Source organism: Mauremys reevesii, linkage group 18, assembly GCF_016161935.1.
Source record: "Mauremys reevesii isolate NIE-2019 linkage group 18, ASM1616193v1, whole genome shotgun sequence".
NCBI lineage: Eukaryota > Metazoa > Chordata > Testudines > Geoemydidae > Mauremys > Mauremys reevesii.
The window spans coordinates 9684018-9711862 of record NC_052640.1 but is presented as its reverse complement, the minus strand read 5'-3'; the positions used below and the strand labels follow the sequence as shown (position 1 = coordinate 9711862).

The 27845-nt window shown below is 43.9% G+C and overlaps 1 protein-coding gene across 4 annotated transcripts in view; it reads right to left on the bottom strand.

Moving 5' to 3' along the window:
- TMEM132B (transmembrane protein 132B) overlaps positions 1-27845 on the bottom strand; it is a 341030-nt gene that overhangs the window by 29549 nt on the left and 283636 nt on the right. The window lies entirely within an intron of this gene.

The window sequence follows — 27845 nt, the reverse complement described above, 5'->3', positions numbered from 1 at the left end:
CTGGACACAATACTTCAGCTGAAGCGTTATCAGTTCTGAGTAGAGTGGCAGAATCACTTCCCATACCTTGCTTACAACATGCCTGCTAATATATCCCAGAATGACATTTGCTTTTTTTGCAACAGTGTTACACTGTTGGCTCATATTTAGTTTGTGATCTACTATATCCCCAAGGCTCTTTTCTGCAGTACTCCTTCCTAGGCAGTCATTTCCCATTTTGTATTTGTGCATTGGTTATTACTTTCTAAGTGTAATACTTTGCATTTGTCCTTATTGAATTTCATCCTATTTATCTCAGACCACTTCTCCAGTTTCTCAAGATCATTTTGAATTGTAATCCTGTCCTGCAAAATGCTTGCAATCCCTCCCCAGTTTGGTCTCATCTGCAGACTTTGTAAGTGTACTCTCTATGCCATTATCAAATCATTTGTGTAGATATAGAATAGGACAGATGAGCCCTTCCAGCTTGACTGTGAACCATTGCTAACTACTCTCGGCGTATGGTTTTCCAACCCGTTGTGCACCTCCTTATATATCTAGGCTATCCTTCCCTAGTTTGCTTATAAGAAGGTTGTGTGAGACAGTATCAAAAGCATCACTAAAATTGAGATTATATCACATCTATTGCTCCCCCTCTCCCCCATCCACAAGGCTTGTTACGCTGTCAAAAAAGGGCTATTAGGTTGGTTTGACATGATTTGTTCCTGACAAATCCATGTTGACTGTTACTTATCACCTTATCTTCTAGGTGCTACAAACTGTTTGTTTAGTTGCTTCATTATTTTTCCAAGTACTGAAGTTAAGCTGACTGATCTATAATTCTCTGGGTCATTCTTACTCCCCTGCTTATAGACAGGTATTGTATTTTGTCCTTTTCCAATCCTCTAGAATCATTTCCGTTCTCCATGAGTTCTCAAAGATAATCACTAGTGGCTCAGAGATCTCTTGAGCCAGTTCCTTAAGTAGTCTAGGATGTATTTCATCAGGCCCTGCTGAGTTGAAGACATCCATCTTCTCTAAGTAATTCTTAGCTTGTTCTTCCCCTATTTCAGTCTCAGATCCTATCCCATTTACACCAATAGTCACTCTGCTACTCATCTAATCACAGCTAACCTTTCTGGTGAAAACTGAAACAAGAAAGGCATTTAACACTTCAGCCATCGCTGCATTTTCTGTTGTCTTTCCCTCCTCATTGAGCAATGGGCCTACTCCGTCTGTGGTGTTCCTCTTTCTTCTAATGCTTTCCTTTATTTCCCTAGCTAGTTTAATCTGTTTTGTTTTTGTTTTGTTTTTTGCCATGGCCTTTCTAAGGTTGTCCCTACATGCTTGCGTTGTTTTTTTTTTTTATATATTCAGCCTTTGTAATTTGACCTAGTTTCCACTATCTGAATGACTTTTTCTTTTTTGTTTTGAGTTTCAGGTCGCTGACGATCTCCCAGTTAAGCCAGAGTGATCTCTTACCATACTTCCTATCTTTCCTACATCTAGTTCTTGTGCCCTTAATAATGTCTCTTTAAATAAACTGCCAACTCTCACGGAACTCTTTTTTTCTGTTAGATTTGCTTCCCCCGGGGTTCTTAACTACCAAGTCTCCGAGTTTGCTAAAGTCTGCCATCTTGAAATCTATTGTCTTTATTCTGCTCTTTTCCCTCCGGACATTCCTTAGAATCAAGAGCAGTCTTCCACCTTCAAGTTCTCAACCAGTTCCTCCCTACTTGTCAGAATCACATCTAGAAAAGCCATTCCCCTAGTCGCTTTCTCTAATTTGCGGGATTGGGACCTATCTCTCCTTAAGAATATTACTTTCATTTTTACAAGATAGGAACTTGAATTTTTACTGAGGCCTGCAAAAAATTAGAGGGGGAAAAGGATACAAAGTGAGCTCCTTCCTCCAGGAATGGTAAGGATTTGCTCCAGTAAGACATTGGCTTGGTAATATGCTGAAGCTAAATGTGTGTTCAAAGGATAAAGGAAAGCACATGATGGCCCAAACAACAGGCCATTGTAGAAAACAATCAGTTGTTTATTACAAATGTATAAATCTGTGCATTGATAACATGACACCACTTTAATACTGCCTCAGCAGCCATTTGCACAGCAGAATTAGTGATACCCTATTGATTTATTGGAGAAACCACTGTTGTAATTCTGTTATCTCCTATAGATGTCAGCATTTAACACTATTGATAAGGGGTCGAGGGATACTGGGGGTGGGGAGGAATAGCTTACAGGGATGGGCATTTGAATTTTGTGAGTGTTTTTACCTTTTAAGCCCTGTTGAAATGCACTGAACTAGAGGGAAGAACAGCATGGAAGACATTAACATTTTGGTTTAACAATGGGAACAATTGCAGAGGCTTAGAAAAGGTGCAATGATCCATGAATGTACAATGAGAATTTAAAAACCTGCTGCAGTGAATTAAGTGTGTGCACTATTCAAAAACTGTCCATCTATGGAAAATTATTAAACCATACACACGATCTGCCAGGATTTCAGTCCCAGGTGCAGAGCAGCTGCTCTCTTTCCATTTCTAGGCACACCATGCCGGGGTGTGACTGATGGAGCTGACACAACTTGGGTGGATGTGTGGGTGGGAGGGGGAGGAACAGAGAAGGTGGTTGTGCTCAGAAACTCCCTCCAGTCTGCCGCTTGGCTTAACATCATTCAGATGGAGCGATAATTGCTCAACGGGCAGGCTCGTTGTGCAGCTGCTAGCAGGGACCAACATTCTAACATTCCATCCTCACATATTATCTACAGTGAATTTTGAAGGGGCTTAGGGATGTTTCTTGGCCAAGGACAATATTTGGTTTCTGCAAAAATATTTTCTGGTTTCTGTTGAGCAGCAGAGAGTGGCTAGCGATGGGTAAACCTCACTGTTTGAAGATTGCTTTATTCATCAGCTGAATTTTACTTGCTCTTCTAAATCTGCAAAATTGTACTGAGGAATATTGTGAGAACAGATGTTTTCCCAACTTTCCCCACTCCCCATTTTGTTTCAGCATTGCAACTTTCCAGATAGGAAATAGATGGTTCTGACAGCAGGAGTCCGAACAGTCATGGCAAATGGCTATACTAAGGAGTTGGTGTAGTTGAGAGATAAAATAATATGTTTGCTCTCAGAAAATAGGCATTAACCCTAACCATTAGTTCAGGCAGAAAGAGATTGGACCACTGAAGACTCTAGTCTGTCAGCAGAAGAGTGGGAAGGTGACTGGTGCCACTAGCCAGAGTCATTACATGAAGCTATCTTATTGGCCTTAGCGCACACAAGGTCTTTGAAATGAGTGGGGAGACCAGATAGGTCTCCGGCCTGGTGTAGGCGAGGAAATAGGGATTAGCTGATAAGGGCAAGCAGGGCTCCCTCTTTTTTGGATACGATCCAACACCCAGTGAAGTCAAGGGGAGTCCTTCCATTGATTTAGTAAGCACAAGACCAAGCCCATTGTAGGTGCCAGGATGTCCCTGCCTGGACTTTAGACTTCAGCATGATATGTAATAAAGATGCAGCTTGGTCAGCCATTTTACACATTGTCATTTGAGTGACTCCGCTGCACAACCGGCTCTCTCCGGCAATTTCCAGTACATCACACTTTGAGCTGTGCTATCACAAGCATAGCCTGTCTCCAGGTATATTGGCTCTTCCAGTCCAAAAAGAACAGATGCATGTGAAGCCATTATCAAGTTGTCCAAGCTCTTTCAAATCTCAAAGGAATGCAAGCTCAAGTCTCTTGGGCGGGTTCTTATTTTGTCTCAGCTAGTTTGCCCATTGATAATGGGAACACATGGCCGGGGGCTCAGGGTAGGAACCTCCGCATGTTTGCTCATTTGCAATGGAAATCTTGCTCCACTCTCCCCGCTTAAGTCACTGCTTCTTTTCAGCAATGCGGGTAAGTCAGCCAGCATGCCTCCTGTTTGCCTTGTCACAATGATGGAGTACCTCTCCTGGGCTGACATCCTTCCCAGACAGCATGCTTGTCTACAGACAGACATCTTTATTGTTCTACAAATAGCTAAAAGATCTTTCACTGGCACAAAGTTTTAGCACATTCTTATTTAGGGCTACTTTCACTTAAGTATTTGATCCCTAAACCTTTAGAGAGAAGCATTACCGACACTTGTTAGCTTTGGTAAACATCCATTCGCTTCATATTCAGTGGCTGGTGTCCTGGAAGTTGTTTATCTGGTGAAACCCCAGCATCTGGTGCCAGCTCTTTCTTTCATTAATTCTAATTGCAAACAAGGAACCTGCTCAGCAGAAACAGTGTTAATTGGGTGAAAATAACACATATGTTGGGACTACAAGGTAATGGTGGTTGGTTCCCTTCTTGTTTTTTTTCCTTCTCTTTTGCACTTGAATTACTCAAGTAAATGGGGTTATAGGTTGACAGGATAATTATTACACTGTTCTGAAAAGTAAGAGGGGAAAGTATTCAGGCAGATGTAACATACTTCAGTTTTACTGAAATCCTATGTCAAACAACAGGTTTTTTAAAAACCTGGAGAAATTTAGTATTGGTGATTCATGGATCTAATTCCTGTGACTCAAATTTAAAATCTAAGGCTCCATGAAATAAAAGATAAATTACATGTGTATTCATTCAGTTTCATGTGTTGTATATTCTGTGGTTTCGCCAATGACATTTTAAGGTGTGGGGGGAGGCGGGAGAGACAGAGTTTTCTAAAGAGTGCCTAATTAAAAACCCCATCACACATCAGTTATAACTGCTGTAGCTAATTAACTCCCAGGGACCTGTAGGGTCTCTTCAGGTTACTGTAGAGTGCAGGCAATCTGCACATTTTCCATCCTTGCACAAAGATTTTATAGATGCTGCCTCACGCTGAGCTGAAAGATCTCACAAGTATCTAAGGTTTGGTGGCCTTGCAGGGACACTTTCTGTCTGATTCCTCCTTACTGAATTGTGGAGTTATCTGTGCTTCTAGCACACTCTAGTTTTCAGTGAAAACGCTGGCATAGTCTTAACCTTATTTATAACATGGTAGTTCTGTGAATGACTTGATTTGCTCAGTCGCCCACTTTGTGATTAAGGGCTGAGAGCGAGATTCTGCCCAACTCTTACATGTCTGTGGAATGCGGGGACCATATGAGGCCCCGATGGTACTGTAATCTCTGCATTGCTCCCCAGGGGTACACGGTGTCCCAGAGGGGTCGTGGCTCTGCTCTGCCCCCTCCATTCTGTTCAGGGGCTTTGGAGTGTGCATGCTCCCTCCGCACACTTGTGGGAGGCAGAATGCAGCTCAGTGCCCACCTCATCCCCAGAGCAGGGCAGCCCCACACCTCCCCAGATACAAGTTTAGCTGGATATACAGTCTGTTGGCCTGCTCCCTGAAGTGTTCTTTGTGGAATGAGAGTAGTCATCATAATTTGCCTTCATGTCAGTGCCTGTCATCCAGGGATCTCCAACAGTGAAGCCTCACTAGCCCCTCTGTGACAATCAAGGATAATTAGAATTAATTTACAAATGGGTAAACTGAGACACATAGGACTAAAATCTGCTCTTTGTTCCACTGGTGTAGTCCGCAGTCACTTCCATGACTCCCTGGATTAGGGCAGGACTTATAGACCCGGTGTGATAATGTGAGGCAGCTCAGGCTGTCTTGAGTTAGTCTCAGAGACAGAGAACCACCAGGTGCTGTCTGTTTGCACTACATTCACTATGACCGAATCCTGCCTAACCTCTCCAAATAGGTTCACCACAGTGCACGTGGGAGAGAAAAGTGTGTCAGGAGCTCTCTCCAACAGCCCCAAGCAACACAAGCCTCCTGTAGCAGACTCACTTCATGAGAAGTATGTACAGGTGCCCCAGCCAGCTAGCAAGTTGTCGCAATCAGCAGCCAGCTCCAGCTTTCAGTGCATAGAGAGTGCGTGCTGCTGCTTCCAAGAGGAACAGTTACATCATGCTGGCTCCCTAGGAAACATCCTTCCCTGCTACAGAAAGATGTCTCTTGCAGCCAGCTTTATTCCTGGAACCCACTGCCACCTACCCCCATCATGGCTGTGCAGGGCTAAGGGCAGGATTTTGCCCTTCCAAAGTACACGGTTTACACAAGGTCCCATGGTGAACTGGCAACAGCGCTAGTAATAGAACCCAGCGCTCTCCATTCCAACTATCCCTGTTCTAACCACTAGGGATACACTCCTGCCCAGTCCCAGGACATTCATCAGAGGAAACTTTCCCTTTACATTTAGAATTACGCGTCTAACGTCTCAGAATTACATCTCCGGCACCGGAGTGCATTCCACTAGTACGCTACTTGCCAAGAAAAGTATATTCTTTCATTACAATAGGGTTTGTCTGATTAGGACAATGTAATGAAGACCGCCCTTCTAAATTCATCTTGGGTCGGTACCTCTGAGCAAGCATCATAACAGCCTAATCTACTGCAAGAATAGACAGCCAAGTAATAATGTTTGCAGGCTTACTGGAGCATTAAGAGTCATGCTTTAAACCAGGAGTGCCGGCTATGGCACTACGTTCTCAAATTGTGCCCTGCGATGATGGGGACATGCCATCACCGCTCTAGTTCATTGCTGGGAAAACTTTTAAATATCCACAAAGAGCTTTGCAATGCAGAGGGGCGTATTTTTATTCAGAAAACAAAATGCTGGTCCTCTGCCTAGTTTTCGGTGCATACACGGCATGTACATTTGCCCTGCTAGCTTTTCGCCTGAGAAATACAAATAATTCATGGATTAGTTAAAAAGTAAAATAGAACAATTAAAAAGGAAATGCAGCCAAAGCAACCTTCATTCGAATAACAGTCCACAAAGGCAAGTTCTTCAGTTAAATAGCTTGGCAGGACATGTTCTTTTTCTGACCCCACATGAGATGGTCAAGGCTATTTCTATGTAGTCCTGGCTGGGCTGTTCTATCACATTGCTTCAAGCACTGTTGCCAACTCTTGCAATTTTCTCACAAGTCTCACAGTATTTGATGTTTGTCGTCAAACCCCCAGCTCCTGGAGTCATGTGATTATGTGAAACTCTCAGCATTCGTTTATAAAATTAAAATAAGTTTCTGGCCTTCATTGGTGCAGAGAAAAGCTTGAAAACGTGAACCCTAAAGGCTCAGACATTAGAAGGCAACTACAAAGGACCCTAAAATTTGTTGTTTTAAAATGTCTCATGATTTTTAAGCCAATTCCATGGATTTGGAGGAGGGCATGACTGATAATTTTTGAATGGTTGGGTTTGGCAATATTGGCTCTACAGTGTTTTCACTTAAAGCATGTGTCATACAGGCTTGCCAAATGGCAGCAAAGGTGCAGCAGTATTTGGGGCCTTATCCAAGGCACACTACAGCTAATGTAAAGACCTCTCCTGACTTCAACAGGGCTGGTTCAAGCCCAACAGTCTAGATGGTTAATCAAAAAGGAGGCCCCAGAATTTTCCATAACCCTCAGTCCCCTTTCTTGCTATATTAGATGAACACTTTGAACATATCCCGCATGCAATACAATAAAAAAAGACACCACGACCTCCTTGGTGTTGGTGCTGCGGAGTTTTATTCCAGCAGACAGCTATGCGCAGGAAATATGCTTGAAGGGTCTCTCAAGAAACAAAGGGAAGTCCTTCAAAATGAATGTACTAATGCACTAGAAAGAAAAATTAATCTTCAGTCTCTTATAAAGCCAGCCAGCATGCCATCCAAGTGAGTAGTCTCTAGCTGCTTAAGCATGGGAGAAAGCAACTGAATGAATGTATCAAATCTTTTCTAAGAAACTATGTCTCTCCCCTGTTATGTCAACGTGACACTACGCTGAGAAACAATTATTTGCCTGTTACAGTACATTAATAATTCTAAAACCCTGGTAAGGGATGCAGGGCTCAATTTTTGACTCCTCATCATATTAGGGCCTTAATCTCTCCATAAAAACACAGGGTAATTACTTCTGAGTCATAATGGCAGTGGCATTTTATTAATTCCAACCAGAATATAAAATGAGTGGATTGTGTCTCTGGTGCAGAGGAAAGTAGTGGGTATTACAGAGGAAGTCTTCTAGGGAAAGGGCCTAAAGCAACCTATACCAGGACATTGAGACTTTGCAGAGAGTACATTGAATCCTTGATTTGAATCAATGTGAAGAACAAATGGGGAAAATAGGAAAGGTCACTTTGCTTGCTTTGTTTCATTTCCTTTTTAATATCTGCTTCAAAGATGCCATGTTTGCCATGATGCCATCTATTGAATGCTAATATATTCTATAGACCCCCATTCTACAGATCTGGCCCTTTAAAATTTTTCATTTTCTGTTTAAAAAAAAAATTCCTCCCCTTGCAGGTTAAGAGGAATTTTTAAGGGCTTTTTTCTAGGAAGCAGGGATGGCCTGGCGGATAAAACACTGGACTGACACCCAAGAGGTGGGGCCAATTTCTGAGTCTGCCACGAACTTCCTGCATGACATGGACAAGTCACCCAGTTATTCTGTGCCTCAGTTCCCCATCTGAAAATGAAAATACAGCAGTGTTGTGAGGAAAAAATTCATTCAGAATTGTGAGGCATTCCCATGCTATGCTAATGAGAGTAGTGTAAGTACCCAGACAGAAAGCCTGCAAATGTTTCTGTTCTTGTTACACTTGCATTATTATTTATTATTAAAAAATGCAGAAATAGTTAGACATTGTTGACAAAGGGGTATGTTGAGATTAATAGGCCGTTGTTTCCTTTCCTGACAAAGCTGGATCGATACTAAAGAATCCCAGGAAAAGCGAATGAAAAGGGAAGCCGAAAATGAAATAAACAAGCCAGCCTGGTGGCTACTTCTAAAACAGAGCATGTGGAATGGGCAAGCCAAGATGGCTATTTCAGATGCCAGTTATTCCAAGCACAAATCCAGAAATTACTTCCACACAAAATCACAGGTGTTTATTTTATTCATACCTGGGGGAGGAATTATCGTAGCTTACTAGAACCTGAAGGGCAGTGGCCCATATGTAATATACCTTGTGAGTTTCCTTTTCCAGTTCACCGATATCATTCCTTTTGCAGCTACTATGGCTCTCAGAGCCACTTCGTACATCATTTATACAGAATGGGTAGAGCTGGTATAATTTAATATTGGGATTGCTATCTCTCTGTCTGAATGGGTTTCCAGCCCTGACTCCATTTGCTTCAGAATGCTATCACACGGCACTCTCTCTGTTATGCTTTCAAGGTTCATTTGGAACCTTAGTTAACAGCTGTGCGGCCTCCCTGATGATTTTACCATTCTCTCCTTTACGGAGCTCGCTTGCTCTCTGCTTCACTGATCTTGAAGTTGTTTTCTCAATGCTGCTTCTCAGCTGCTATCACATAGCCCGTTTTTTAATGTTCTGGGCTGTAAATACGCTTTGGAGCCTGTGATAGGGTAGCTGTTATACAGTCCTCTGTGGCTTCATTTCCCATTTCATCCAGAAATGTTCAATCATCATCTTTTATTGTTCTCTTTTTTCTCTGGCAATGGAGAACATAGTGAAGTTTTGTTTAGCATTTCTGGGTATGTCTACTCCAGAATCTCCCGCTGCATTTCTGCTGGTCGTCTTTGTCTCATAGATTTAATATTCTTCCCTTTCACTTCCTGTGGTCTTGTGAACTATATATATATGCTTATTCCTTTGTTCTTCCTTGTCCTCCCCCACCCCACCCCCCAAAATACTTAATGGAGTTAGATGTCCAAAGGCCACTGAAATTCAGTTGGAGTTCCATGCCTAAGGTGCAGATTTTTAAAGGTGTTTAGGCATTGCTCAGCTCAGCATTGTAAGGCCTGTATAACTTAGATGGCTACGTCTGATTTTCAAAACTGACTGGCACTTAGGAGTTGGATTCATAAAGGGATTTGGGTGCCTAATTGCCTCGTTAGGTGCCTAAGTCCAACATTTAGGCGTCAGTGATGGCCACAAAACCATTCCTCGGCTGCCACATGACCCTGTAGGTACCTAAAGTTCCCTAGATGCCTACATTTCTGCCAGTAGGCGGAGCAGTGCCTAAATACCTTTAAAAAGACTGGGCCCAGCTGCCGTATGCTCTTTTGAAAATACGAGCCTAACTCCAAACAGGGAACTGAGTTGTCCCTGGCAGGTCCAATTTTCACCCTAAGATTTGCTGCAACATGTTTACAATGCCCAGGAGTTAAAGATTCCAGGAGCATAATTTTCACACTACATTTCCATATTGTGTGAAAAGATAAAAGTTTGTTCTGCATTGCCTCAAATACTCACTCTAAACTGGTCCAGTCCTCTCCTCTCCCATAAAAATTCAGGCTTTGTTTGCATCTGTTCCAAATGTCTAAACTCCCCTTGCATTTCTCAAGATAACTTTAAAAAAATGATATGATTTCTGCAAGAGATGGGCCCAAACCAGAATGTACCAAGGTTAGGGAACGTTCAAATTAAAATAATTTGTGCCTTGGGTCCATCTCCATTTGCTGTCTAGGAAGCACAGGGTCAGGGCATCTTGGAACATGCAGATCTACCAGTCAAAGCTCTCTCCAAGGTAGTCGGAATACAGCACTTGCAGTTGGTTACAGGAGCCCTGAGGCAATGAAGCAGCTGCACTGCCCCAGAGTAGTATGGGCAAGAAGACTCCTTTTTCCATCACAATTCCTGTGTGCTTAGGAATATAAGCGCTTTCCCCGCTGGATGGTATACAAGGTTCTACCAGCACTGCTCAATATTCTCATCTCAGTGACTAATCTGTGAATTCTGATTCCATCCCTTCTCTCAGGAGTTGGAGCTATTGCTATAATATTTTTAGGTTACCACTTCCATTTCAATCTTATTTTAAAATATTACCATCATAGCTTTCTTTAGACTTAGACCTTTAGTAATTGCCAATTATTCCTCCTCTCTTGATTAAGATTTTTAACATATGAGCTGCTTCCATTTTCAGGGAGGCGGTAATCTCTTTATCTCTCTTTTATTTCTGGTTGGAGTTAGGAGGTAGTTAAAAATGAAAATGTTCACAATCCCTCCTCCCACCCCTCTTTTTCATAAAATTTTTGAACTGCATGAAATTTTCTTACCAGCTGTTATGGAAACACTCCATAACTTCTCGGAGGCCCCAGTCCTGCCAATGATGACGTATGGGTGCAAGGATTTGCGGTTGCACAGCTGCTTGCTAGTTTGGGGCCTTCGTTTATTACTTTCTGCAAGAATAGCCATCCATTCTTCCTTAGGACAGTGGCTCTCAATCTTTTCAATACTGGCACCCCCTCATCAAAACCTCCTCCTACCTTGCTGGGGGATGTCCTTCCCATTTAGCACCCCTTGACACCTCTTTGCACCCCACCGCTCACCTTTCCATAGCTCGTGACACCCAGGTCAAGCATCTCTACCTTGGGACATACTGTAGATCTAACATACCCTAGAAAATGTTGTTGTCGTTAACAAAACCAAAACCATTCTTTTTGCCACAATACTCACATCCAAACAGCGTATTCCCCTGAGTCTTACACTCACCATGAATTTTATTTTCTATGTGCTACACGTGTTAATACAAGTTTATACAAAGTTAATACAAAGGGTGAATGGCGGCTCTTACCGTAACATGAGCTTAAATGCATACACACCAAACCTTCACAAGGAGGGAGAGTTCATGTTTTTAAAGGCATTGATTTTTGTTTGTGCGTTGTCTACATTTACTCAGTTCTCACCTTTTAATAACCAGCCATGTTCCTGCGGTAGGTATCTCTGAAGTCAGCTGTGGCTACTACAGCCATTAGACGTTGTTTACTGAAATAACTCTATTAAAGACTCATGTTTTATGCAGGCCATAGATGTAGTCCTATTGATTTAACTTGAAAGAGCACCTTTTTTCATGGTTGTAAGGTGTTTGCTTTTCTACATTTCGCTCCTTTTTGTTGTTGTCTAACATGACTTAGCCTCTGCAGCACTATAGATTGCTATAGGTCACCAATTTTTCAATGAACTCATGTTCGATGCAGGGCACGAGCGCAGCTTATTGATTCAACATGAAGGAACACCTCCTTTCACAGCTGGACGCTTTCTTGTGTAGAAACATTCTGCCGAGTCTCTCTTTAATATACTTCACTTCTAGCCATGCACAGGGGCGTGAGGGGGATTATCCCACTGAAATTTTATTCAAAATAGTATTAAAACAACACACCATATTCATTTTTCCAGTTAAAACTGTTGGTTCCACTACAGCGTTTAGGACACTTGAATTCTTGGAAATGTTTCCCCAGTTTTGTTATACGGTGAGGCTTAGGTCCTACCCTCTCTGGCATAGATAGAGCCGGAAAGGCATAGAACCAGGGTCTGCAGGAGCTCTAGACACAGCTGGAAAGGAAAGAGTTCAGGGGCTCATGAGTTGCAGGAGCAGGGTAAGTTGATCTGCAATATGCCGTTGCTCTGGCCATCCTTTTCCTTCCGTTTGGCATCCAGTGATGTGGAGGCTACAGCAGTATCCATGGGCTGCAGTGGCAGCTAAGAAGCGGGGGAAGATCCTGCTGTCTGCAAATACACCTGTGCAAAACCTGTTTAATTAGGTTTTACGCAGGGAGGAAGATTTGGGCCTCATGCCTCACCTTCTACATCCTGCATATTTCTGGTGACATTTCTTTCCTGAACACATACTTCCTTAGCATTTGTTATCTTGAACCTACTCCTCCCCTCCTGAGACCCTTAGTACCGCATCTATTTTTAGGTGTCTCGAACTGTTCCCTGAGATCACTGAAGCACTTTCTGAACTCAGCACTGATTGACAGAGAAATCATTCTTAAGGCAGTTGGGGAAGAGGACCTTAAAAGCGCTCCACAAATTCTCCAGGATCATTGCAGGACATCGGAGGAGAAGAGACCTCTTGAGTCATCAAGTCCAGGTTCTTGCTATCGCAGTCAGCCCTGTCATATAATCCCAGGCATAAACTTATCATGCTCCATCTTAAAACTACTTAGGTTGTTTGCCCCCATTACTCCCGCTGGAAGGCTGTTCCAGAATCTCACTCCTCTGGTGATTAGAAACCTCCTTCTAATTTCCGGCCTAAATGTATGCAATACCAGTTTATAACCATTCATTCTTCTGTCAACGTTGTCAGTTAGCTCAAATAGTTCTTGGTATTTAGCTCCCCGGCTGTATTTCTAAAGATTATCCTCGCCCAGCCTTCATACTGCTAGACCAAACAGGTCATGCTCTTTTAATCTTCTCTTGTAAGATAGGCTCTCCAATCCCCTGGTCATCCCAGTAGCTCTTCTCTGCACCTGTTCCAGGTTTAATTCATCTTCCGTGAACACGCGTGACCAGAATTATTCGACCCCTTCCCAGCCCACCCCCAAATACACACATGACTTCAGTGAAAGTGTCAGAAAGGATTCATGTTCCTTTGCAAGATCCTCTGTGTACAATTCAAACAGTCCGAGACTGAAGGCTGCCTATTGCAAGAATTCAGGAGCTCAAAGCTGGCAATAATACATTTTTCCTCAGTAAAATTATTTACACTACACGAGAATATCAATAATAACATAAGGCGATTAAACAAGCCCCACTGTTCAGTTTTCAGAAGAACAGAAGGACTTAGCAAATGGCTGTCTATTAGACTTTACACAACGGTACTCAACAACAACAATTAAAAAAAAGGCTGTAACCCAAATATTTATCATTACAGGGATCCACTAAGGATGCTGGGAAACATTTATACAGATTCAGCTTGTGGTTTATTAAAAAAACAATGTGAAAGAGTAATGTTCTGGTGATTAGCCTGGCCATTCTTATCTCGGTCTTGTGTAAAATTTTCGGGCTAGATGGTTCCAACCTCCTGCGTGGACGGAGAGCGGGCTGGCAGGCTGGGCACAGTCACAGAGCTTGCTCTCACCTAGCCCCTAGCTACATGATGCTAGCACTGCTGCTGGACTCCTCAGAGAGGGCAGGGCCATGGTCTCACACCTGTATCGACCAGCGGAACTAGCCCCAGGTGGGAGGATGGTGTGGACACCCTGCTGAACGGTGACAGTGGAACATGTTCTCACTCCCCCGTGCTCCTGAAAACAGCGGGCTAGATTCATGTGACCCCCCCTTTGTGCTCGTTATGCGGACACAAAGAGGTTCCACTACATCTGCAGATAGCCCCCAGGGAATACTCGCAATAGGAGAGAGAGTATAATGTATAAGAATAGAGTAGTATCCCTTCAAAGAGTTTGCGAGCCCTCTAGTGGCGCTAACACTGTGTTCAATGTTTTAGAAGCCACCAGCAACGGTCACAGTAGCAGTGCATATGTAGCTAGGCATGCGTGTTTGTGTATGCTCAATGAACATGGTTATTTGGGACCCTACTGGATAGTTTCTGCATAGTGGTGTTGTATTGTATAAAGAGCAAAAGAGACAACACCCAGCCATCTCTGGTCCCCCCAGAAGGAGGCCCTCACACAGGGTGGAGTATGGGATGTGCCAGAGGTAGGAGAAGCCATTGTAGTCGATGTGCAACTTTGAGCATCCTATAATTTTCTCCAGGGCAAAACCAGCCCAGCATTCCCAGAATACAGTAGGCGCAAGCCGCCACCTCCCCATGCCTGCTACAAGCACCAAAGCAGGGATGAATCAGGGCCATTGTGCCTGGCTGAGAAGCTCTGCGCCTGTAATCTTTCCTTAGTCTCTTTCCGGCAGTATGCCTGCTCTCTGTAACGTGTAAAATGAAGTATTATTCCAAACATGGGAATGAATTATTTATCCCCAGGAAGGATTTTCTCATTCTGTAGCGAGTCTCTGAGGTTCGTCCCTTTGTAGCTTGGGGAAACCTACAAGACTGTGGCTGGTGTATAACAGGGACTCTAACTCTTCAGTGATACAGCTGTGCCATGCCATTCCCACTTATTAGAACCTTTGATTCACAGGAGGGAGGATAAAAAGTGCAGCAAGGCATTCTCCAGTGGCAATGTGTACTTTCGAAAGGCTTGTCTAAAGCAAACATCCCACCGGCAAGGAACAGCGGGCCGCCCCGTCTGCTCTTAATAACCAAATGCAGAATATCTTTTCTGATATCCCTTTTTGCACAGTTTCCAGAAGGAAACCATTTTAAGAGATCACCTGGGTGCACTGGTTTGGGGACTTGACGAAATCAAAGGTTACATTTATCTGTAGGGCTGTAGGTATATTCCATTGCTTTGCAGCAGGCAGTGTGATCAGCTGGCCATATAGCATTTAGGTCTGAAAAAAATGCCATCATATTCCAAAAGACCAAGGGCGTCAAATGTCACCTAGAATGACAGACAGCAAACACCGTAGGTTCATGCTGTTAAAAACTGGCTTGAAAAATTGTTACTTGCTGGGCCTTGATGGAAAGGAGTGAATTAAGGAAAACAATAAGGAAGAACATACATTAACTTCACCCTGAAGTGGTAATGGGGAGTGTAAGAGATCAAAATAAGCGCTGTGTGCCTTTAGATTTTCATTTAGTCTTTCAAGTGAAAACATAGGTGTTAGACCCATTGGGGAGGGATGCACATTAAATCCAAACAGTATTTTCAAAAGGACCAATTGGAAAAGAGCAAATACATAATGCATATGAATAGGAACTGTCATTTCCTGCTAGCAGCTTATCCCACTTGACAACAGAGCTTAGCGCAGAGAACCTCTGCTTGCTGTCAGTCCTGCTGGGTAATCTGCATTCTCTGCTCCCTGGCTAATGTCATTCTCGTCCTCACTGCTTGAGCTGGGCTGGATATTTGTACTAGTAACTAAATAAAGGATTAGCTTTCAGAATGTCCACAGCGTGGTTGTCTTCTTCAACTGTAATCTCGTCAAGGCTAGACTGTCTAACTATGTTCCGTGCAGGGGGGTGTAAGCCCATTGCCAACACTCTGCCAATAATATAGCAGTAAAATGCAAATATGTGCCTAGATCCTCTTCGTTAACGTGTATATTCATTGCACAACCCTTGTTTGATACTTGCGAGGGCCTTTGTATTGTTGCGCGTTACTTCTCCAAGGCACTAATTCCCTTTTCTTTGGCTTACTGCAGAGTTCTGATTTAGACTTGCATTAATGGCTGTGGGTTCTTTGCATTGGCCCAGTGCGTAGCAGGACTGTGTCATTCAACTTATAATGCAAGGACAGAAGTGTCACCCTTTGCCCCAGCTTGAGTCATGCAGCACCCTCGAGCAGGAGCAGACCTGAACGGTGACGGAGAAACACACCAGCAGAGCATGAGCTGAAGAAGAGCTTCAGTTGATCCAATAAAAGATATTACCCCACCCATTTCGTCTTTCTAATATCTTGGGGCCACCACAGATACAACAACACTGCACACACCAGCAGAGTAACATTTAGTGATCGGCTGTATCCTATTTAAAGGCAAGTTTTACATAGTTTGAGGCTCTTATCCTGCAAAGCTTTCTACACTCATAGTCCTTACTTTATGGGGTAAATGGTACTACTTGCGTGAGCAAGGATTACTCATGGGAGTAAAAGCTTAGCAGGATCAAGCCTTAAATTAGATCAATACTCATCATCTTTTAAATGATTGTTCATTGGTCAGAACATCTCGGGACACCTTTGAGATCCACTATGAATTGATTGTGGCAAAAGTGAGAAATAGAACTTAAAAGGGCTGGGCCTCCCCTGAAACCAAAAGGAACTGAATCATTTCTCCCAAGTTATGAGTTGTTGGCTAAAGCTGAGCGTATCACTTTTAACTCCTCAAGCATTAGCGCTGTGGTAACAAGCCTGCCTTCAGAACCCATCCTACCAACCCACCCACACATTAAGTACTTATTCTAAACAACAGGCTTCTCCGGTCTAATTACAACTGTTGTGTCACCAAATGCCCTCAATCTGCATGAAGCACTCCCACTGATGTGGAGACTCTAAGCCTCCATTTTCTCAAAACAAAATTAAGTTTCTAGCTCATATGGTTCTAAATAAAAAGCCCCAAATCTGAACAAAATGTAAAACGATCATGTTGACTGACACAGTCTAACACTAGCTTTAAATGTGAACAGTACCCATTCATCCCATAGCATGTTGACTCTGGAACCTACCGATGTCACTTAAAATGCCAACACTGTTACTGCGTCACTGCCAATCATTTTAATAGAAGCACCCATGCTGGCTTATCCAAGAATCACAAACTACTAACCATACCTTCCCAGTAGCTAAAAGCCTCAACATCCACCTACCCAGGTGCCAAAATGGTATCTTCCATGCTGGCAACTTCTACAACATCACATCATGTTGTCCATACAAAATTCTGTAGCACATTGAAAATTTAAAGGCAGAGCAAAATAAACTGAATCCAATATCAAAAGAAATAACAGAAGGGCTATTTGTTTTTGTGTTTAATTCAGTGAAAGCCACCATGTTTTAATTCCCCAGGAACTGCCAGAGAATTTCTAATCTGTCACACTGGAGAGCTGCAACATCCAGAGGCTTCGTTGCAAAATTTAGGTGCCACTTGCTGCTGAACATAAGGACCTCAATCATAAATAGTTTAATGCGGCTTTTAAACCATTACTTTATGCTTATGTCTCTCAAAGAACTACATGGACCCAGCACTAAGGGCCTGATTCTCATTAACACTAAGGAAACTTTACACCATTCTGGCAGTGACAGTGGGTCTTTAAGGCCCTTTTATATTACTAGGTAAAGTGACGTTAGTGTAAGTGAGAATCAGGTCCTAAGAATCTATGGTGGAAAACAAAATGCCAAATCCTGCCATCTTTATTCAAGCCTTAGGTGTTGTTCCCATTGAAGCCAGTGGGGGATTTGCTGAATAAGGACACCAGGATTTAGCCCCAAGAAGCAAGGGAAAGAAGGAAAAGGGCCACACAGAGTGAATATCATCCATTTCCCATCTCTTGTATCACAGAGTTAGTTACACTCTTTTTTTCATGCTTAGTTTAAATTGCCCAACTGGTGTCAACCCAATAAATCGCTGATGTTCTTTCTGATTGGATTTAAAAAAAAAAAAAAAAAAAAAGCCTGACAATACACAGTCGGGTGTCAGTTCTCTAAGGAAGTCTTGTGCTCAACAACAAGGCTGCACGGCTTTCAAGTTGCCTGTACATTTCATATCCTACAGCTCTACCTATGAAGAAAACAAGATAATTTTTATTCAAGTTTCCAGTTCCGCATGACGGGAATGCAAAAAAAAAGGCCTCTCCCCCTGAAGGAGAAAGGTTGCTGGTATCTGTCAATGGCAGGTGCTTTTTATGTCAAATAAATTTACTGCAGGTACTTCAAAATGATGGTGGCGTGTCAGCCTCATCATCTCTGTCTTCAAGTCCAATTATACCTCTCCAGGGAGTGCATCTTGGAACACATTACTAAAATGCAGGTGTGGATCAATTAAACTACAAAAACATACAGCTTTCAAAATCTGATTAAGGCCCGCAGAACCAAGGAAGCACAAAGTAAGGGCCCAATCCTACAAGATGCTGAGCACCTTCTGAGAGCTGCCACAATTCCCAGGGACTTTAGCAGGAGGTCAGAGCCTCAGCGCTCCTTGGCAGGCACTGAACACATTTCAGGAGTTCAGGCCATTAAGGATGAAGGTGTCTCTTCCATCCTGCTATATATCTAGGTAGCAAAATGAAGTGCACAAATCATCTTTACTCACCCCGCAGGGGGTGCTCTGTCATATGCATAGTATTATTCCCACCTTCCACCCTACAGCCCTCCCAAATGGAGCAGGAGCTAAAGGGGCATGTATCATTCCTTCCCACCAGGTTCCACCACAGTGGGCTGTATTAGCTTTTTCATGGAATGAATTCTACAACCCCTCTGTCTTCCATATAGTTGACTGGCTGTAGCTGAGAACCCTATGGGTATGTCTACACTGCAGCTGGGACTGTGCTTCCCAGCCCAGGTAGACTGAGGCGCTAGCTCTGCTCGAGCTAACGCACTGACAACACCAGTGTGGCCGTGGTTGCACAGCGGGCGGCTCGGCATAACTTCCCAAGTACGTACTCAGGGATCAGGAGGGTTGTTTTAATGTTTGGAAAGGTGAATTCATTTTCCTAGCATGAACAATAGTTGAAGCAGTAGAAAGCCTCAAACTCCAGGAGGTCCACACATCCCTAATTAAAATGTTTAAGTGGCCCATGCATTACAGTTTATAAAGTAAAATTAATTTGCTGCAGAATCTGAGATGAAAGCTTTTAAGAGTTTACCATTTTCTGCACACAACAGTTTGCTGTTGCTAACCTTGTTATGGCTAATTTGGCCAGTGTTCTCTCAATTCATCTCTTAATATGAAATATTCAGTGTTTATCCTCAGCAATATTGCACTTCAGACTCACATAAAATATTGAAGCAATCATTTCCCAGGATTAGGATTAATGCCCTTTTACATTGTTTGCTATAATAGCAGCCAAATGCTAAAGCCGCTGAGTTTTGTCTTCCTCTCAGCAGCATCTCTGCTGAAAGCTGTGTAACTGCCCGTCATCGCAATGTGTTCTTAATGGCTCCTCCCTCGGACAAGATATTCCAACTATCTTTGAAAACTCTGCGCATTTAAAAAGAGCTTGCAGAAGACACATACATTATGCCATAAACTGTCTAAAAAGTGCCAGGCTAATAAATCTTTGCTATATAGGATTATGGAAGTGTCAGGTCTGCCTTACAGCTTTAATGTATTTATCTTCACAACACCCTTCTGAGATAGGGAAGAAGCATCATCCCCATTTTACAGATGGGGAGCTGAGGCACTGCATGGCTAATGGCTAGCTCTACAAAGGAACTGAGTGCCTAACTGCCACTTTAGGCATCTACGTCCAAAATTTAGATCCTCAAGGTCATCATTCCGCTACCAATCTCACCTGATGGGCCCATTCTGGTGGGCATTTTCCGAAGCTGCCTAGCGGATTGTGCCCTACCCAGAACAATGGTGGTTGCTCTTGTTTCCCTCACCAACTTTTAGTCCAGTGGTTAGAGCACTCCGCCAGGATGTGAGGGGCCCAGGCTCAAATCCCCACTCTGGCTGATGTGGAGCAGGGATTTGAACTCGGGGTTCTTCCTCCCAGGAGAGTGCCCGAGTCACTGGGTGATGGGTGGGTCTCCCTCAATCTCTCTCATTGAAACTGTTCAACTTGGTATAAAATACTTACAGGAACAGAGACTTAAATGTGGGTCTCCTAGGTCGCAGGGGAGTGACTTAAGCACTGGGCTACCGAGTCATTCTCTCATTTTCTCTGGCCCAATGACTGTAAGTATTTTCCATCCTACGGCTTAGTGATACTGCTCCAGTGGCAATAATTAGTGCCTTTTTGGCCTGCACTTAAAAACATTGACTTGACCTGGGGTCTATGGGTCAATGTTATGGGGTCTATGGGTCTACTTGGAGTTCGGATTAGGGTTCCTATGCATAGGGCTTCTTGCCTTAGGGTTAGGGTTCCTAAGGGTAGTGCACTTGGAGCTAGGGTTAGGGTTCCTATGGGTAGAGCTTCCCACCCTAGGGTTAGGGTTCCTAAGGGTAGGACACTTGGAGATAGAGTTAGGGTTCCTATGGGTAGGGCTTCTCGCCCTAGGGTTAGGGTTCCTATGAGTAGGGCACTTGGAGATAGGATTAAGGTCCCTATGCATAAAGCTTCCGCCCCTAGGGTTAGGGTTCTATATGTAGGGCACACTGGAGCCAGAGTTAGCTATGGGGTGGGCTTTCCGCCTAGGGATAGGAGGGATAGGGTTCTTATGGGCTCTCTGGGGGAGGGGTTAGGTAGGGGGTGGGAGGGAACTTGGAGGGCTTAGGCTTTTTATGGGTAGGCGGCCCATCCCAGGTTAGGGTTCCTTTGGTTGGTGGGAGGAGCTGAGGTAGAGGTCCTATGGGTAGGCACCCCGCCTAGGGTTAGGGTTCATAAGTGGGGGGGCTCTTCGCGCTGGGGGGTTCTAAGTGTAGGGCACTTGGCTAGGGTAGGGTTTACCTAAGGGTAGGGGCACTGGAGCTAGGGTTTTGGTTCCCTATCAGGTGGGCTTGTTCCTATGGTTAGGGCACTTGGAGCTAGGGTTAGGGTTCCTATGGGTAGGGCACTCCATATTAGGGTTAGCGTTCCTATGGGTAAGGCACTTGCAAGTAGGGTTAGGGTTCCTATGGGTAGGGCACTTGGAGATAGGATTAGGGTTCCTATGCATAAAGCTTCCGCCCCTAGGGTTAGGGTTCCTATGGGTAGGGCACTTGGAGCTAGAGTTAGGGCTCCTATGGGTAGGGCTTCCCGCCCTAGGGTTAGGGTTCCTAAGTGTAGGGCACTTGGAGCTTGGGTTAGGGTTTCTATGAACCCACTAAATGGAACCATCTCACGCCCATTGGCTGAGGCAGTTTCAGGGCAGCTTGCTGCTTATGACCATGTGTTCTGTGAAGAGATATTGTTGGCATCTCCTGCTCTGTCTGTCCTGAACCTTTCAACAGCCCTCAAGTAACTGAATTTAAAAAAAAACAAAACCCTGGCTAAAAGGCATGCTGTAATAAACTAATTGCTACCGAGGTAAATCCATCAACCAAGCTGGCATCTGAGTATTTCCATTGCTTCCAGAAAGGGTTGGGGCTCCTGGGATGAACTATTTCCTTGAGGGAAATGACTGAGCACTGAATAAAACTCATAGGTAGTCTGGTGACAGACACTATCGAAATGACAGATTGATAGATAAGATTAGCCTTCATATTCCTGGCCCATGTTATTTACAGTAAGTTACACCCTTGATCAGAGATTTTAATGACAAAGCAACAGCAAAGCCTGCAAATCATGAGTGCCGCCAGCTCAATTTTTGGAGCTCCTGGCAAAAGAATTGTATCTTAACAACTTCAGGCAGCAGCTTCTCTCCCTAACGTGGACTGAGACACTCAGGCTTTGTTCGCTCTGGGGAAATTTTCCCTCAAATTCAAGATTAATTCCAAGCTTGCTCCCAGGCAGTGCAGACCAAGCTTGAGTATCCGGAACCCTTCTTGTAATCAGGTGAGTTTAAACAGACGTCAGCTGAACAAGTTTTAAACCCATTTGAATAATTTGGTACACTTCCCCAGTGAAAACATTGGCCCTGGTTCTTCTGCCCCTGGCCTGGCGGTACATCAGTGAAATCACAGGAGAGATATTGGGGTAAATGAGCACAAGAAGGAGGAGAATCAGGCACAAGAGCCCAGAACCACAAAGCTATTTAGGCTCCTAACTTCTGCTGAAATCAATAGAGAGAGACAAGGTGAGTGAAATAAACATCTTTTGTTGGACCCGATTTCTGCTGGTGACATAGGTGCTGACTCTCTGGGTGCTCCGGGGCTGGAGCACACACAGGGAAAAAATGATGGGTGCCGAGCACCCACCAGAAGCCCCACATCAGCTTCCCCCCACCCCCCCAGCGCCTCCCTCCCACCAGCAGGCCCTGCAGATTAGTGCCTCCAACTCCCTGCCCATGCTCCCGCCCGCGATCAGCTGTTTTGCGGCATTCAGGAGGCTCTGGGAGGGAGAGGAAGGAGCGAGGAGGTGCACTCAGGAGAGGGGGCGGAGTGAGCTCAGGAAGAGGCAGGGCGAGAGCGGGGCAGGGTTGGGAAGAGGCAGGTGGGGGTGGGGCCTTGGGGGAAGGGGTGGAGTGGGGGCAGGGCCTGAGGGTCCAGCACGCCCCGGCACATTGGAAAGTCGGTGCCTGTGGCTGGTGAAAGAGACAAGCTTTCAAGCTACAGAGAGCTCGTCTTTGGGCCTGAAGTAGCTCTATAGCTCAAGAACTTCTCTCTTTCACCAGTGGAGCAGCTGGTCCAATCAACAATATTACTTCACCCAGCTTGTCTTTCTCATATCCTGGGGTTAACACAGCTACAACCTCTCTGTAAAATTTGCAATAATTGGATGTTAGGAGCCTTGACTACCTTTGTGGATCTGGGCCAAAGACTCTTAATTCTGTCACAAAGAATATAAAAAACAATTGAAAACAAATTAAAACCCCCTTATGTGGCTGATTCACAGAGAACACAAGTCTGTGGGCTTGTCTACAGCAGCACCCGGGGTCGATCTAAGATACACAACTTCAGCTACCTGAATAGCGTAACTGAAGTCGATGTACTTAGATCTACTTACCGCGGTGTCTTCACTGCAGTAAGTCGACAGCTGACGCTCTCCGCTTGCGGTTCTCATTCTGGTGAGTACCGGAGTCGACGGGAGAGCACTCAGCGGTCGATTTATCGCGTCTGTGGGATAAATCAACCCCACTGGATCGATCGCTGCCCACCAATCCGGCAGGAAGTGTAGACAAGCCCTGTTACAGGCCCAGCTAGGGAGCATTAGCTCAAGCAGTAGCACTTCATGTTTTTAGTTCCAGAGGTCCCAGTTTCAATCCCTGCTGTGGCAGCTGTCACACATGTGCTTGGCATGTCACTGAAAAATTACTATCCTGAAAGGGTCTCAGCCACCTGGCTCTGAGTGTGGAACAAGGGGGAGGGGATGCATACCCCTTCATCAGCGCTAATGCGGGGTTACCATTCTGCACTTGGACACTTGAAAGGACCACCTACCATGTAGGTAACAGAGAGGCTGAATGTATTTAAATATTCCCCTCAGGCCTTTAGCACTAGGGCCAACATTTTTCAGAATTTGGGCGCCTTGATTTTCAGATGCCCCAAACGCCCATGGTCTCCCCACCTCAACACCTCTGAAAATCACAGTAGTCACGTTCCGGAGCATAACTGTAGTGACCAAGGTTTGAAAACATAAGCCTAGGCGGTTAGTCCAGCCCATCCAGCCATTACGATTTAGTTGTACTGCAGTCGCACCTGGGGGTGGGGGCGCGCTAGTTAGGACCCCATTGTACTAGGTCAGGGGTTCTCAGACTTTTGTACTGGTGACCCCTTTCACACAGCAAGCCTCTGAGTGCAACCCCCCTTATAAATTAAAAACACTTTTTCATAAATTTCACACCATTATAAATGCTGGAGGCAAAGCGAGGTTTGGGGTGGAGGCTGACAGCTCGCAACCCCCCACGTAATAATCTCATGGCCCCTTGAAGGGTCCCGACCCCCAGTTTGAGAACCCCTGTACTAGGTTCTGTACAAACACAGAACTGGAAATGGTGTTTACACTTACTCCTGTTCCAGAAAGGCTCATTCCCAAATGTATCCCCTATCTTGACATAGGCCTTAAGGACAGGCTAGCAGGGGAGGGGAGGAGTAAGCGTGATCCCCCTTCTCTCCTATGAGGTTTCTCCCCCTCCCTCATCATGTTTCAATCCATGTCAACCACCAGCTTTACTGCTCATTACAATATCAGATAAAGAAATGAAGCCCCGTTAGCTACTGCTAGACAGAAAGTAGTGCGGGGGGAGAGGGGAAGAGGGGAAATTAGGTCTTCTATTGTTTTAACATTAATTATACATTAATTATACAATAACATTAATATGGAGGATTCAAGATAAGGTTTGCGATACTAAAGCAGTGGGCAGAAATGGTTTGAATTTGACCTTCATCATAATTAGCCAGCATATTGCCAGAAAGTGAGGAATAATGCATTAGATTGCTTTCCCCTGGCAAGCTAATGAGGGACATGCATTCACTCACAGTCCTCAGGATGTTATGACCCCGGTGTTTTCAATATATGCTTCTGATTAGGCAGAAGGAGCCTGATCCTAAGTATAGGGTGTATCATGAGTAATTGTGCTGGTATCACTGGCATTACACGGGTGTGAGATCTGAACCAGGCCCTGTGAATTCTAGTAGATTCTAGAGAGTCCATTCAGTAAAGAAACACTGGGCTAAATTCCTCGGTGGTTTAACTCTACTGAAACAAATGGAATTATATCACAGATGAATTTGGCCCAATGACTGTTCCACTGTCACATTTGGCCAGACAGAAAGAAAGAGGCAGTGAGAATGTCCAGGGGATAGGGGACCCACTTGGGAGGTGGGGGAACTGGGGTCCAGTCCCCCTGTTACAATCACTCTTTCATTATTTATCCACTCCGCGGTTACAGCAGTCAGGAGACTCCTGTTCAAATTTTTTCTCCCCCTCTAGTGGGAGAAACTGAACCTGGGTTTCCCACTTCCAAAGCAAGTATTCAGCCACTGGGCTAACAGTCAGAGGGTGGACAATAGGTAGCTCCCTGAGCACACCTACCAGATCAGGCCCTGAACTCAACTTAGGCAACTGAATGCTTCGAGAGAGACGTAGCAGTGTGCGTGTCCAGAGGCCGAAACTATACTCACTAGTGAGTTTAGGTGCTACAAGATTCAGTGGGAGTTTTGTGGATCACGGTGGAGCCAAAACTGGGATTTAGACACCTAAACTCAAGACTTAGGCACCTAAGTACCTTTGTGGATCTGGGCCCTATGTATTTATACTGCACCCAATCAACATGGTATCTAGGTAGCTGTAAATGGATACATACTTGGTAACACACATAAATAGTAAGTGGCCAGGATATGCTCACTTAATCCATGTAAATCCAGTGGTTTAATTAAATTCAGTGGAATTACATCACTGTAATTCAGAGCAAGGACAGAAATGAGAAAAAGGATTGTCTCATTAACAATCTACTAAATCATAAGCTACTAAAGAGAAATAAAAGGTTAAGAATGCAATGCTCTCGGTTCTGGCCAACAGCATATGACATTTCTGCAATTAGGAAGGAACAATAGAGGACGGAATTAATGGTGTAAAGAAGCACAAAATTAGTAAATTACATACAACCCAGCTGACAACTTTTATGAGAGGGTTTAACTCTGTACAGCACATGGAAACATGTCTGGAAGTGAAATCAATATGGACTTTACAAAAGGTGCTTATCAAGGGGGGCAGCTACATGTTCTTTCTGAAATAGATAGCTAACCCCCGTGTCAGTGCTAAGTTCCAACTCAGATCGTGGGTTCGAGCCTGCTAAATTCCCAGCTAAAAACCACATTCAGATGGAGTTAAGGCTGAGAGAACATATAAATAATTTTGGGTAAAATATATTATGAGGTTGTTGCAATTATACAAAAAAATTAAATTACTCTCACTGTTAAGGCCCCTTTACATGACTACGGTGAGGTAAAGTGGCCTTAGTATAAATGAGAATCAGATCTCTTGCCAGTGTAAACTGGTGCTGGATTTGATCTACCGTTCTATGGCCTGATCCAAATCCCAGTCAAGTCAATAGAAAAGTCTCCCATTGACTTGAATAAGCCTAGGATCAGGCCCTTGGGTTTTATTCTCGGGCAGAATAAGAACTATTTTGAACAAAGACAAGAAAAGCAGTCAAAGGGCAGGAGCCTCACTTTCACAACGTGTATAAATTCACCACTGCAACTGGAAAGCTTGTCTCTTTTCTTAGAGGTCATGTCAAGCCTTATTTAGTTGCCGGCTCCAGTGGACCTTTTAAATTCAGGAACCAGAACAACTTCATATCCAGCTTTGACAGCGTACCCATATGGAGGGCTGCTGCTTGAACTAGCTGGATTTTAAACAGGCAGTATTTTGAAATGTAACACCTCCCTATAGGCTGCAGATGTTAATGTTATTAGGGAGGAAGTCCTTTTCCTGACCTTTTTATGTCTAACTTAATCCAATCTTCTCTAACGACAGAAAATTCTAGAACTAGTAGAAACTTTACTAATACAAAAGGTAAGTCCATGAGCACTGTCTTACAGACCTGTATCTGGTTTTCTGAAGTGAAAAAAACAAAACACCTCAGTTCTTGAGTTTACAAGATCAACAATCCACTATGAAAATAACGAGGAGTCCTTGTGGCACCTTAGAGACTAACAAATTTATTTGGGCATAAGCTTTTGTGGCCTAACACGGCTACCCCTCTGAAACCTGAATTCATTGTGAAGTGATAAATAACAGAGCCACTAATCAGATAAGAACAGCAGCATGGTACATAGCAAAAAAATAATAGTCACATTTATAGAGGGAGACTGTGCGCCTTTGAAAATCAAGTTGGGTCACATGTGGAGATATTCATTCATGTTTCCTTTGGTAAAGACTTCAAGGAAAATGGGTTGAAAGGAAAAAGGAAATGTAATTTTATTTCAGTGGATATACTGGGAAACAGAAACACTTAAGGCCTGACTGAGTCTCATTTACACTAAGGTCCATTTACACCCATTTGGCAGTGTGAATGGATCGGAAAGTGGTCATAAATTTAATTACACTGCCAGAGTGGTGAAACCTGGAGATACATTGCAGTCACTGGAGTAATAGTAATAGGAGGAAATTTAATAGTGAAAAGTGCAAGGTCATGCATTTAGGGATTAATAACAAGAATTTTTTGTTATAAGCTGGGGACACATCAGTTATAAATAGCAGATGAGGAGAAGGACCTCGGAGTATTGGTTGATCACAGGATGACTATGAGCCACCAATGTGATATGGCCGTGAAAAAAGCTAATGCGGTCTTGGGATGCATCAGGTGAGGTATTTCCAGTACAGATAAGGAGGTGTTAGTACCGTTATACAAGGCACTGGTGAGACCTCATCTGGAATACTGTGTGCAGTTCTGGTCTCCCATGTTTAAGGATGAATTCAAACTTGAACAGGTACAGAAAGGGGCTACTAGGATGATCCAAGGAATGGAAAACCTGTCTTATGAAAGGAGACTCAAAGAGCTTGGCTTGTTTAGCCTAGCCAAAAGAAGGCTGAGGGGAGATATGATTGCTCTCTATAAATATATCAGAAGGATAAATACCAGGGAGGGAGAGGAATTATTTAAGTTCAGTACCAATGTGGACACAAGAACAAATGGATATAAACTGGCCATCAGGAAGTTTAAACTTGAAATTAGACAAAAGTTTCTAACTATCAGAGGAGTGAAGTTCTGGAACAGCCTTCCAAGGGGAGCAGTGGGGGCAAAAGACATATCTGGCTTCAAGACTAAGCTTGATAAGTTTATGGAGGGGATGGTATGATGGGATAGCCTAATTTTGGCAATTAATTGGTCTTTGACTATTAGC